This window comes from Triticum aestivum, chromosome 1B, assembly GCF_018294505.1.
Source record: "Triticum aestivum cultivar Chinese Spring chromosome 1B, IWGSC CS RefSeq v2.1, whole genome shotgun sequence".
Classification (NCBI taxonomy): Eukaryota; Viridiplantae; Streptophyta; class Magnoliopsida; order Poales; family Poaceae; genus Triticum; species Triticum aestivum.
This window is the reverse complement of record NC_057795.1, coordinates 2,562,816-2,573,180: the sequence shown is the minus strand read 5'-3', so window position 1 is coordinate 2,573,180 and position 10,365 is coordinate 2,562,816. Positions and strand designations below refer to the sequence as shown.

Genomic DNA, 10,365 nt, shown 5'->3' with positions numbered 1-10,365 from the left:
GCTACAATTGACGAGGGACTAGTAAAATGGATGCTGCAACCGGTAGAAATAATTGTTACAAACGATGGGACAAAATGTTGGAAGGTCGATTGAGACTTGATTAAATCTCAGTCGACTCAGTTTTAGTAAGCCTGTTATTTGCAGTATTTCTAGCCGTATTTTTTAAAATTATTTCTAGTTGTACCTTACCCTAGGCCATCACCTCCAACACACTAGCTCTAGCTCAAGCTCAAGCTCGAGCCCCTACACCACCAAACGCCCAAAGAGAAATCACACCAGCCACCACGCGCCCACTTGGCACCATCACCTCCCTTTATTAGCCCCCACTTCTGTTGACGCTCAAAAGTGGCACGATCATAAAGACTAGCTTGAAGCTATGTCAAGATTAATTCAAACCTATTGTTGAAAGTCACCATGGGATGGCTCTCTTCGAGAAGATCAAGATGGATATGAAGATGGTCTAAAACGGAGCTCGGCTGCAAAAGCTATGACAAGTTCAGAGAAGCTCATGTTGACACCATATTAAAGAATGGCTTGAAACCAAATTAATATGGCTTCAAATGGAGAAAGTTTCAACATGAAAGTTACGTGTCTCGTCGAGACGATCGATTCTGATATAAAGATCGTCCCAATCAGAGGTCATATGCAAAAGTTAGAGACAATACAAGATGCTTCTGCACTCGATGGCCGGACACTCCGGGGACAACCATCCGAGTTTTGTTTTTCTCTGTGGATGGCCGGACACTCCGGGTATGTTCGTCCAGGTTTTGAATTTTGCTGCTGCAGACTTCGGAAAACAGCCGAAAACCCCCTCAAGATGGCATCATATCAAAAAACATTCAACATGAAAGTTGTTCGTCTCGAAACGTTCAACATGAAAGTTGTTCGTCTCGTCGAAACGGTCAAGATTGCTTTTGGGCTCGTTTCCATCCGAGGTTTTTACTCCCCCAAACATGGCCCGCAAGGTGCAACCAGTTTAAACCGAACAGTTTTGGAAAGTTTGGATAAAACCAATCGGAATTTGACTAGGGTTTTGGACGTGAATCCAAGCCTTTTCCTCGCACAGGAAGTCCAGCTGCCTCTTATATACCTAAGGGGTAACGGCCGATTGAACAACACACAATCGATCAAACACATCTACCACTTTTTACCCTTTACCTTTTCTCCTTAACCCTAGTTCTTCTTCTTCTCATTCTTCGTTCGTTCTTCATTTGCAGGGCAGCGAACCTCGAGGCCCTAGGGGCGTCAGGCCGACCTAGGGCAGCCCATAGCCGCCGCGCGCCTTGACGGGGTCCCTCCCGGGTGTGTGGGGTTTCGGGTGTACAAAAGCGCCCGCCGGATTGCTTGCGTACCGCGCTTCCGGACGGGTCTCCTTCGACGTGAGCTGTGGTGCATCACCCTCGGCGTTGAAGGTACATGGTGACGTGTTCGTGTGCGAAAACACTTTTTGGCGACTCCGCTGGGGACGAAGCTTTGAACGGTCTCCAGCCCGTTCTTCCTACGAAGAGATCGTCATCAAGTTGCTGCGATCTACAAAGGTAATATGAATACCCAATTCCCCTTTGTAGATGCAAATAATCCATATGTTGTTCTTGGATCACCTAATGAGCATAATATATCGGCTAGCCCTAGTTTTATCAATTATATATCTAATTATGCGCAAGGGCCGATGCAAAACAATCTTCTTGCTTCAAATTCTTATTATTTTAGCAACGTACAACATATGTATCCAAACTCTCATGCATCGGCAACCCCACAAATCCATATGCCGATGAACAACATGATGGGTTTGGTTTGTCAATGTGAAACATCTCATGTTAAAATTTCCAATAGCATACAAGAAAGTGTTTCACCTTTTTATTCATCGGCAACTAATTTGCAATATGTGTATCCAACATTGCCGATGGATGGGAGAATTGGCCATGCTACTACTAGCTATTCGGCCAGTTACTCTCAACCATCATATGCTACACCTCATGTTAGTAAATTTTCAACACCGTATGCAACTGTAGATGTTCATAATTCGGCCCCGCATCTTCATGGTCATAGCCGAATAAGTGAAAATTTTATAGGAACACATGTGCCATCATCAAATACTGTAGCATATAATGCATGCTCTATGCAAGTCAAGAATTTCGGCAACACTCACGAATCATTGCCGAAAGAATCTGAAAGTATTGTGGAGCAATCCCTTCCAGAAGCGGTTGTGGTTGCGTTAAAAAAGAGCTTGACACAAAATAAGAGGATTAGTGCCCTTTGCCTTGAACAACATGAAAATGGGTTGTATCCTGATTATGCTGCAATAAAGGATAGAGTTTTGCAAGAAGATGAAACTTCATCAATTGATAGAATTGGCGAGAGAGCATATTGTTATACACCAGTGCATACACCTCCACCTAGTGCTGCAACATATTATACACCCTCTACACAGTTGCAGAATTTCGGCAACACTAACAGTTCATTGCCGAAAGATCCTAAAAGCATTGGGGGGCAAACTGATCTAGAGCGGGATGAAATTAAGAGGGGAGTTAAAGCTTTGCGCGATAGGGTGCAAGTACTTCGCCAAGAGAGAATTGACTGGGAATTGGCTCAAAGGAAAAAAGCTTTGCCAATGGATATAACCGATGAAAAGAATGATTATTCGGAAACTAAAAGTACTTCAGTTGAAAAAGCCGAATCAAGTAGTATATATTCCGAATCGATCAAATAAAAAAATGCAAGCATCATTGAGAAAGGGCATGGCAAGCATAGGAAAACAGCCGTGCTTGATTTTTCTGAAGTTAATGGAACCTACTTCTTGCCCTACGAGTTTCGTGCCGTAGAAATTGACAAGCCTCAAAGACAAGAGAAAGTAGCTGAACAAAGTTCGGCTGACAAGGATCTTCAAAGTAATGATGTGCGGAATCAAGAAAAAGATGATGATAAGGTGTTGGGGAGCCATCCAAATATAGAGCAAGATATTGTTCAAGTTACACCGCCATCATGCTCTCCCAACATATTTGAAGAGGTATGTCTAGCAAGTAATTTACCTGTTTTCAGATTTGGTCACAACTTTATTGTTGATGCATCTATTAGAAAAATCCTCATAAGTAATTTTCAAAGACCAATGAAGAAGGGTAATTTACTTGTTGGCAATAAAATTGTCACAAAGCATATCGGTCAACACATTGCACCATTCAGAAAGACCGATAGCGAAAAATTATTGCAGCCAAGGCCTTCCCCATTGCTTTATCTAAAGCTCATATCTAATTGGGTAGCTTTGCTTATTTATTACTTGGCTTACACTTGGTCTCAATTGAGACATGTATATTCTAACTATCTTCGTTTCAGAAATTTAAAGCCAAGGTCAAATTCTTTTGAGAAAACCGATGCTATTATAATATCTTATCGGGAGACATCAGATATAGAGTGCAAAACACATTGCATAGCCGAATGGAGAGATTCCAAATCCGAACCATTCGTTTGCTTACATCCAAAGACGTTCTCACACCAAGATCGGCTAGAAAATAAGAAGTATACCTTCAATTCAAGCATGTGTAATCAAATATTTGATTTGTTGCTGAAAAATAATTACATAAGAATTCTTGATCACCATGTCAAGCCATCAATTCAGGGACGAATGTATTGTAGGTTGCACCATTCGTTCAAGCATAATTTGGAGGATTGCAATATGTTTCGTCAAATAGTTAAATCGTCCGTTGAAAAAGGACGATTGAGATTTGTTGAAACACCAAAAGATGACCAGTCTATTCCGATTGGAGGTTTTTGAATCGACTGCTTCAAGACGATTCCTATAAAGATGAGAAGGTCAATACTACAGGTGATGCGATCAAACCTTCAAATAAGGAAGTTGTTCAAGAGCATGATGAAAATATTCTTGAGGGAGAAAATTCTATCAAAGTTACAATGAAGACGCCAAGTACTGGGGGGCAACAAGAGAATCCAAAGGTCGATGCAAACAAAGGTCGAGGTAAGCACAAAGGTAAAAAGCCGAAAGTCACTTTTATGCAAGTATTCGAAAAATATCAGAAGATAAGTGAGGAGAAAACTGCTTATCGGCCAAGTAATGCAAAAGCATCAGGATCACCCCCTAGGCGCAAATCCAAGAATCGGTATTGGCAAGAAGAGAATTTGAATGCAGCACATTTGTATCCATATTTTGGGCCGCCAATGCCAATGCCATGGATACCTCCCTATGCTCATGTAAATCCATATACATCATGGGACAGGTATGATTTAGGGGCACATTCTCCATCTTATTTTGGACCATCTCACCAATATTATGCAGCTCCGAGAAGATCAACATTTGAACAATCACGCGTCAAAGGCCGTTTCAATCATAAGGAATCGGTCCAGAGCTCAAGGAAGAAGAAAGAGGTGATAAAGCAAGTTTACCGCGTGAAAATAGATGGCCGTAAGTGTGCTACTTCAGATTTGATCTCAAATAAAAAAGAGCCAATGAAAGTGTTGACATTGGCTACTAAAGGCAATGAGATTAAGCAACCAATTATTGATTTTCAAAGTGCTAAATATGAAGAAAAGAAGTTGAGAATGCACAAGGCCAAAAAGGAATTGCCATTGGTCAAGACAGAAACACAGCCAAGATGCCCACTCGGCTTATCGTATTGGCAAAAGAAGAAATTACAAAATCTTAGTGCACAAGAGCTGAGAAAGAATAACATGGCATGGGTTCCAAGAAGATTAACCAAGACAAAAATGATGTGCATGCTTCTATTGCAACAAGTACAATAAAAGTGAAGAAGGAAAATAATGAAAGCAACAAACAATTAAGCCAAAGGTGCGCATCACAACATCAAAATCTTCGGTTAGCACATCATCCATTTTCTACAACCATGCCGTTGATGCCTTTGCCATGGAATTCATCCCTAGGTATGATCAATTACCCTCCATGGATTTATTTTGATCCATGGATGCAACATATTTTTCTATATCATGAAAGGGTATTACCAAATTACTATACATTTGGTTAGTTACATTGTTGCTAATACAAAGTGGCCGAAATATTTTATTCCTATTTTATTTGTTTATTTCGGCTATACATACTTTGGTGGGTGAATTCTACATGGACCTCATGTTAATGGCCGATATTTATCTATCGCCCTAAGAAGCATGGCCGGTGTAGTATCCTAACATCGTCCTTAGTTCAATTGGAGACCAAAACAAGCCTGATGCCGCTTAAAATATTTTTCACAATAATCAAAGCCGAATATAAAATTTTATTCGGTTTGGAGCTTTTGGTTGCCATAGGTGCTATATATACATACTGAGGCTTTCGGTGATTCGTTATGAGTAGTGCAACAAATATCCAAGGGTTATCAACGTTTTGATGAATCACTTATAGTTTATCTTTTGGTATGTCTAGATGCAAGATTTACCTTGGGTTGCTCTAAAATTGTTCATATATCTAGACATGACAATTCAAAAGAGTTAGCACAGCAAGAATCCGGCTACTATGTTAACCATGGTGTATTGCATTTCTATCAATAGCCAGTGCTAGGTCTTGTCAACATAGGTAAGGCCGAACAGAAGCCCACCGCTTCGGCCACTAATGAAACTTTTATGCAGGCGAAGTAAGGATTGGAGGAAGTTCATTCTTGATTATCTGCAAAATCCTAGCGAAAGGGTGAAAAATATGATTCGGAGGATGGTTTTGATCTATGGAACCTTATCACCGGATTGTTATAGAGGCTGAGAAGTTTTCACCCAAGTTTGCATCAAGAGGTTCAAACAAGCAATGGCCGATATATACTTATCGTCCTAAGAACATGCAAAATGGTCGATGGAGTGTTGACATCGTCCTTAGAACAAACATGACACAAGTTATTTTTCGGCACGCTAACTTGCCGAAAAACAGGGGGGGGGGCATGTCTTGACACTCAAAAGTGGCACGATCATAAAGAGTAGCTTGAAGCTATGTCAAGATTAATTCAAACCTATTGTTGAAAGCCACCATGGGATGGCTCTCTTCGAGAAGATCAAGATGGATATGAAGATGGTCTAAAACGGAGCTCGGCTGCAAAAGTTATGACAAGTTCAGAGAAGCTCATGTTGACACCATATTAAAGAATGGCTTGAAACAAAATTAATATGGCTTCAAATGGAGAAAGTTTCAACATGAAGGTTGTGCGTCTCGTCGAAACGATCGATTCTGATATAAAGATCGTCCCAATCGGAGGTCATATGCAAAAGTTAGAGGCAGTACAAGACGCTGCTGCACTGGATGGCCGGACACTCCGGGGACAACCATCCGGGTTTTGATTTTCTCTGTGGATGGCTGGACACTCCGGGTATGTTCGTCCGGGTTTTGAATTTCGCTGCTGCAGACTTCGGAAAACAGCCAAAAAACCCGTCAAGATGGCTTCATATCAAAAAACATTCAACAAGAAGGTTGTTCGTCTCGTCGAAACGGTCAAGATTGCTTTTGGGCTCGTTTCGATCCGAGGTCGTTTACTCCCCCAAACATGGCCCACAAGGTGCAGCCAGTTTAAACCGAACAGTTTTGAAAAGTTCGGATAAAATCAATCCGAATTTGACTAGGGTTTTGGACGTGAATCCAAGCCTTTTCCTTGCACGGGAAGTCCAGCCGCCTCTTATATACCTAAGGGGTGACGGCCGATTGAACAACACACAATCGATCAAACACATCTACCACTTTTTACCCTTTACCTTTTCTCCTTAACCCTAGTTCTTTTTCTTCTCGTTCTCTGTTCGTTCTTCATTTGCAGGGCAGCGAACCTCGAGGCCCTAGGGCGGTCAGGCCGACCTAGGGCAGCCCATAGCCACCGCGCGTCTTGACGGGGTCCCTCCCGGGCGTGTGGGATTTCGGGTGTACAAAAGCGCCCGTCGGATTGCTTGCGTACCGCGTTTCCGGACGGATCTTCTTCGACGTAAGCTGCGGTGTATCACCCTCGGCGTTGAAGGTACACGGTGACATGTTCGTGTGCGAACAACTTCTCCCATAGCTGATAACGTCGAGCCAGATGCAAACTCACAACATGCCGCCCACCCCCACCACCCCAGCAGCTACCGGCGCCGAAACCGCGGTGACGCCGGACCATGCGCGTCCACGCCGAATGGTCCGCTTCAACCCGGGCAGCGACCGCTTCCACACGCTCGCCTTCCACCACATCGAGTTCTGGTGCACCGACGCAGCCTCGGCCGACGGCCGCTTCGCCTTCTCGCTCGGCGCGCCGCTCGCCGCCAGGTCCGACCTATCCACGGGGAACTCCACGCACGCCTCCCAGCTGCTCCGCCCAGGATCCCTCGCATTCCTGTTCACCGCGCCCTATGCCAACGGCTGCATCTTCTCGGTCGACGCCGCGCGCCGGTTCTTCGCTGATCACGGGCTCGCAGTGCGCTCCGTAGCACTGCGCGTCGCAGACGCCGCCAAGGCCTTCCGCGCCAGCGTCGACGGAGGCGCGCGCCCGGCCTTCGCCCCCGTGGACCTCGGCCGCGGCTTCGGATTTGCGGAGGTCAAGCTCTACGGCGACGTCGTGCTGCGCTTCGTCAGTCACCCGGATGGCACGGACGTGCCCTTCTTGCCAGGGTTATTTGAGGGCGTGAGCAACCCGGGTGCCGTGCACTACGGCCTGACGCGGTTCGACCACATCGTCGGCAACGTCCCAGAGCTAGCCCCCGCTGCCGCCTACGTTGCCGGCTTGACGGGCTTCCACGAATTCGCCGAGTTCACCACTGAGGACGTCGGCACGGCCCAGAGCGGGCTCAACTCGGTAGTGCTGGGCTGCTGGCCAACACCTCGGAGGGCGTGCCGCTGCTGCTCAATGAACCGGTTCACGGCACCAAGCGCCGGAGGCAGATACAGACGTTCCTGGAACACCACGGTGGCCCGGGCGTGCAGCACATCGCGGTGGCCAGCAGCGAGGTGTTCAGGACGCTCAGGGAGATGCATGCGCGCTCTTCCATGGGCGGCTTTGACTTCCTGCCACCGCCGCTGCCCAAGTACTATGAAGGCGTGCGACGCCTCGCCGGGGATGTGCTCTCGGAGGCGCAGATCAAGGAATGCCAGGAGCTGGGGGTGCTCGGCTCGTCAACAGGGACGACCAAGGGGTGTTGCTCCAAATCTTCACCAAGCCAGTGGGGGACAGGTAAAAAAAACACAGCCTTTCCAATTTGAATTTGGGTTCTATAGTAAATTACATGAGGTACATGCAAACTTTAAGATCGCAGGCTAAACCATTTCACCGCTGGCTCGTGCAAACGCTACGGCTGCTAACCCAGTTCGCGGGAACAGTGCATGTTCCTGTATATCCCACATAGTACAAACTAGGAGTAGTACATGTCCATATTTTTCTCAGAAAACAAAGCACTCAAGGTCTGTAGCAAGCATAACATCACCAGTTCAACACTTCAGAACTCTTGTACCTCCTGGGATGTGCTTGTGATGAATCAGGCAACGAATAAAGGATGCCTTTCAGAGAAAAACGAACAAAGGATTGACTGAATCGGAGGACTCCTGTACCACCACCATGATGTGCTGGGACGGGGTGTTGCAACCGTGTGAGACTGAGATCCCATTGTAGTCGCGGACGCGTCGTCGTGCAGATGCCCCTCGTCGCCGTTAACAGCCAGCCAGTCGACGGCACCTGGGAAGAACTTGGCAGCCGCCGCAACTTTTTCTATCGGGGGGAGAGAAGGGAATGGGGCAGACAATGCCGCCCCGGCACTGTGGTTTAATGAGCGGAAAATCACTAGGTTTCCTGAGAAGCTGTTATATTGTATATGGGCGGAATTTGGGCCTCTGTTTCAGTCATTAGGCCCGTCCCAGTGAAAGAGCAGCGAACGCGAAGGCAAATTGCGTTGTTTTCGCGCACGATCGCCTGGTTAGTGCCAGATCGCGTTTTTTTAAGGATTGCATCGCGGGGAGCCTTCACAACTTTCACCCGCACGAATATCCATGAAAAAGTCAATGACTTAGGACTTAGATGTGCAATACTTATAATACATTTAGATGTGCTTTAGCAAAACTGTTAAAGGTATGGGTATCTGTAATGCTGCAGAAAATTATCAAATCTTACCGTTAGGATACAAAGTTGAGCACCATGCATGATGCACCTTTATGTAGATTGCGAGAACTAAAACGGCAATAAAATCATGTTAAAAACAAAAGGGGAATGAAGCTCCCTGTGCATAGTGAAAAGCCAACGTATATGCCCAATTCGTGCAGTAGATTACCATAGGCGGCTATCTGCACAACATTAGGCTCAGGAGGTAGTATGATTTATGATATAGTAATTCGGTAATTTGAGGTTCAGCGCTCTAATAAATTCTGGCTGCATCTTAATTTCCTCTACTCCAGCTTATTCCAAATCTAAGTGCATCAGCTATTGGTCAGGCCAACGTTTTTCCTGGAGATGATCCAAAGAATCGGGTGCATGGAGAAGGACGAGAGAGGGGAAGAGTACCAGAAGGGTGGCTGCGGCGGTTTCGGCAAGGGCAACATCTCCGAGCTGTTCAAGTCCATTGAAGATTATGAAAAGTCCCTTGAAGCCAAGCAATCTGCAGCAGTTCAGGGATCATATATATGATAGAAGCTGGAGATGGAGAAGCTGATCCAGTACTTTGTATCATGGTCTCATGGAGGAAAAGAAAACAATATTCATTGTAGGATGCGACACACAATTATATCCGATCTTATTATAATTAGTGAAGCTGAAGACAGATGTATCCTATATATGATCGGTGTAATAGATGGTAGAGGGGGCTCACGCATGATTTTTTTTACTGTTGGCATTGTTGTATGATCTTGCTTCCAAGTAAAATAAAGAAGAACCGATCTTGAGTTCTACATCACATTGTGTACGTGTATCCAACTGGAACTCTTTTTATGCCATGCGTGATGCGTCTTTATGAAGATCGTGACAACTTTAAATGGGAATAAAGGTCCTTGCATAGTAAAATGCCAAGGTATCCAACTTCACAATGTTGAAATAGTTGGTTAGTTAGAGATAGAGTTGTATAGGGATAGATATCTTTTAAACCTTGTACCCTTCTCTATCTCTTCTTCTGTTATCTCTCCCTCGTAATCCTCCTGTACCGATCGTTTCCTGTAACGATCGTTCTCTCTCGATCTCGTCTTGTAAGCCACGGCATTGCCTCTATATATACAAGTGCGGCCCGAGCAAAGGGTTCAACGCTTCCACAATATCGTTTCACATGGTAACAGAGCCTCTTCCTCATTAGATCGAAAGAGATTGCATCTAGCTACCTCCGGGAACCGAGATCATGTCCACCACCACCGCTGCCATGACAGCAAGCACCATGGGTGCACTCACCACCTCCTCATCTTCCACCTTCGCCTCATCCTCCACCACCACCAATACCAAC

The 10,365-nt window shown here is 45.3% G+C and overlaps 1 pseudogene; it reads left to right on the top strand.

Annotated features, from left to right (window-relative positions):
• The first annotated feature begins 7,010 nt into the window (after positions 1-7,010).
• Positions 7,011-9,566, top strand: LOC123102146 (4-hydroxyphenylpyruvate dioxygenase-like; annotated as a pseudogene).
• Positions 9,567-10,365: the final 799 nt, after the last annotated feature.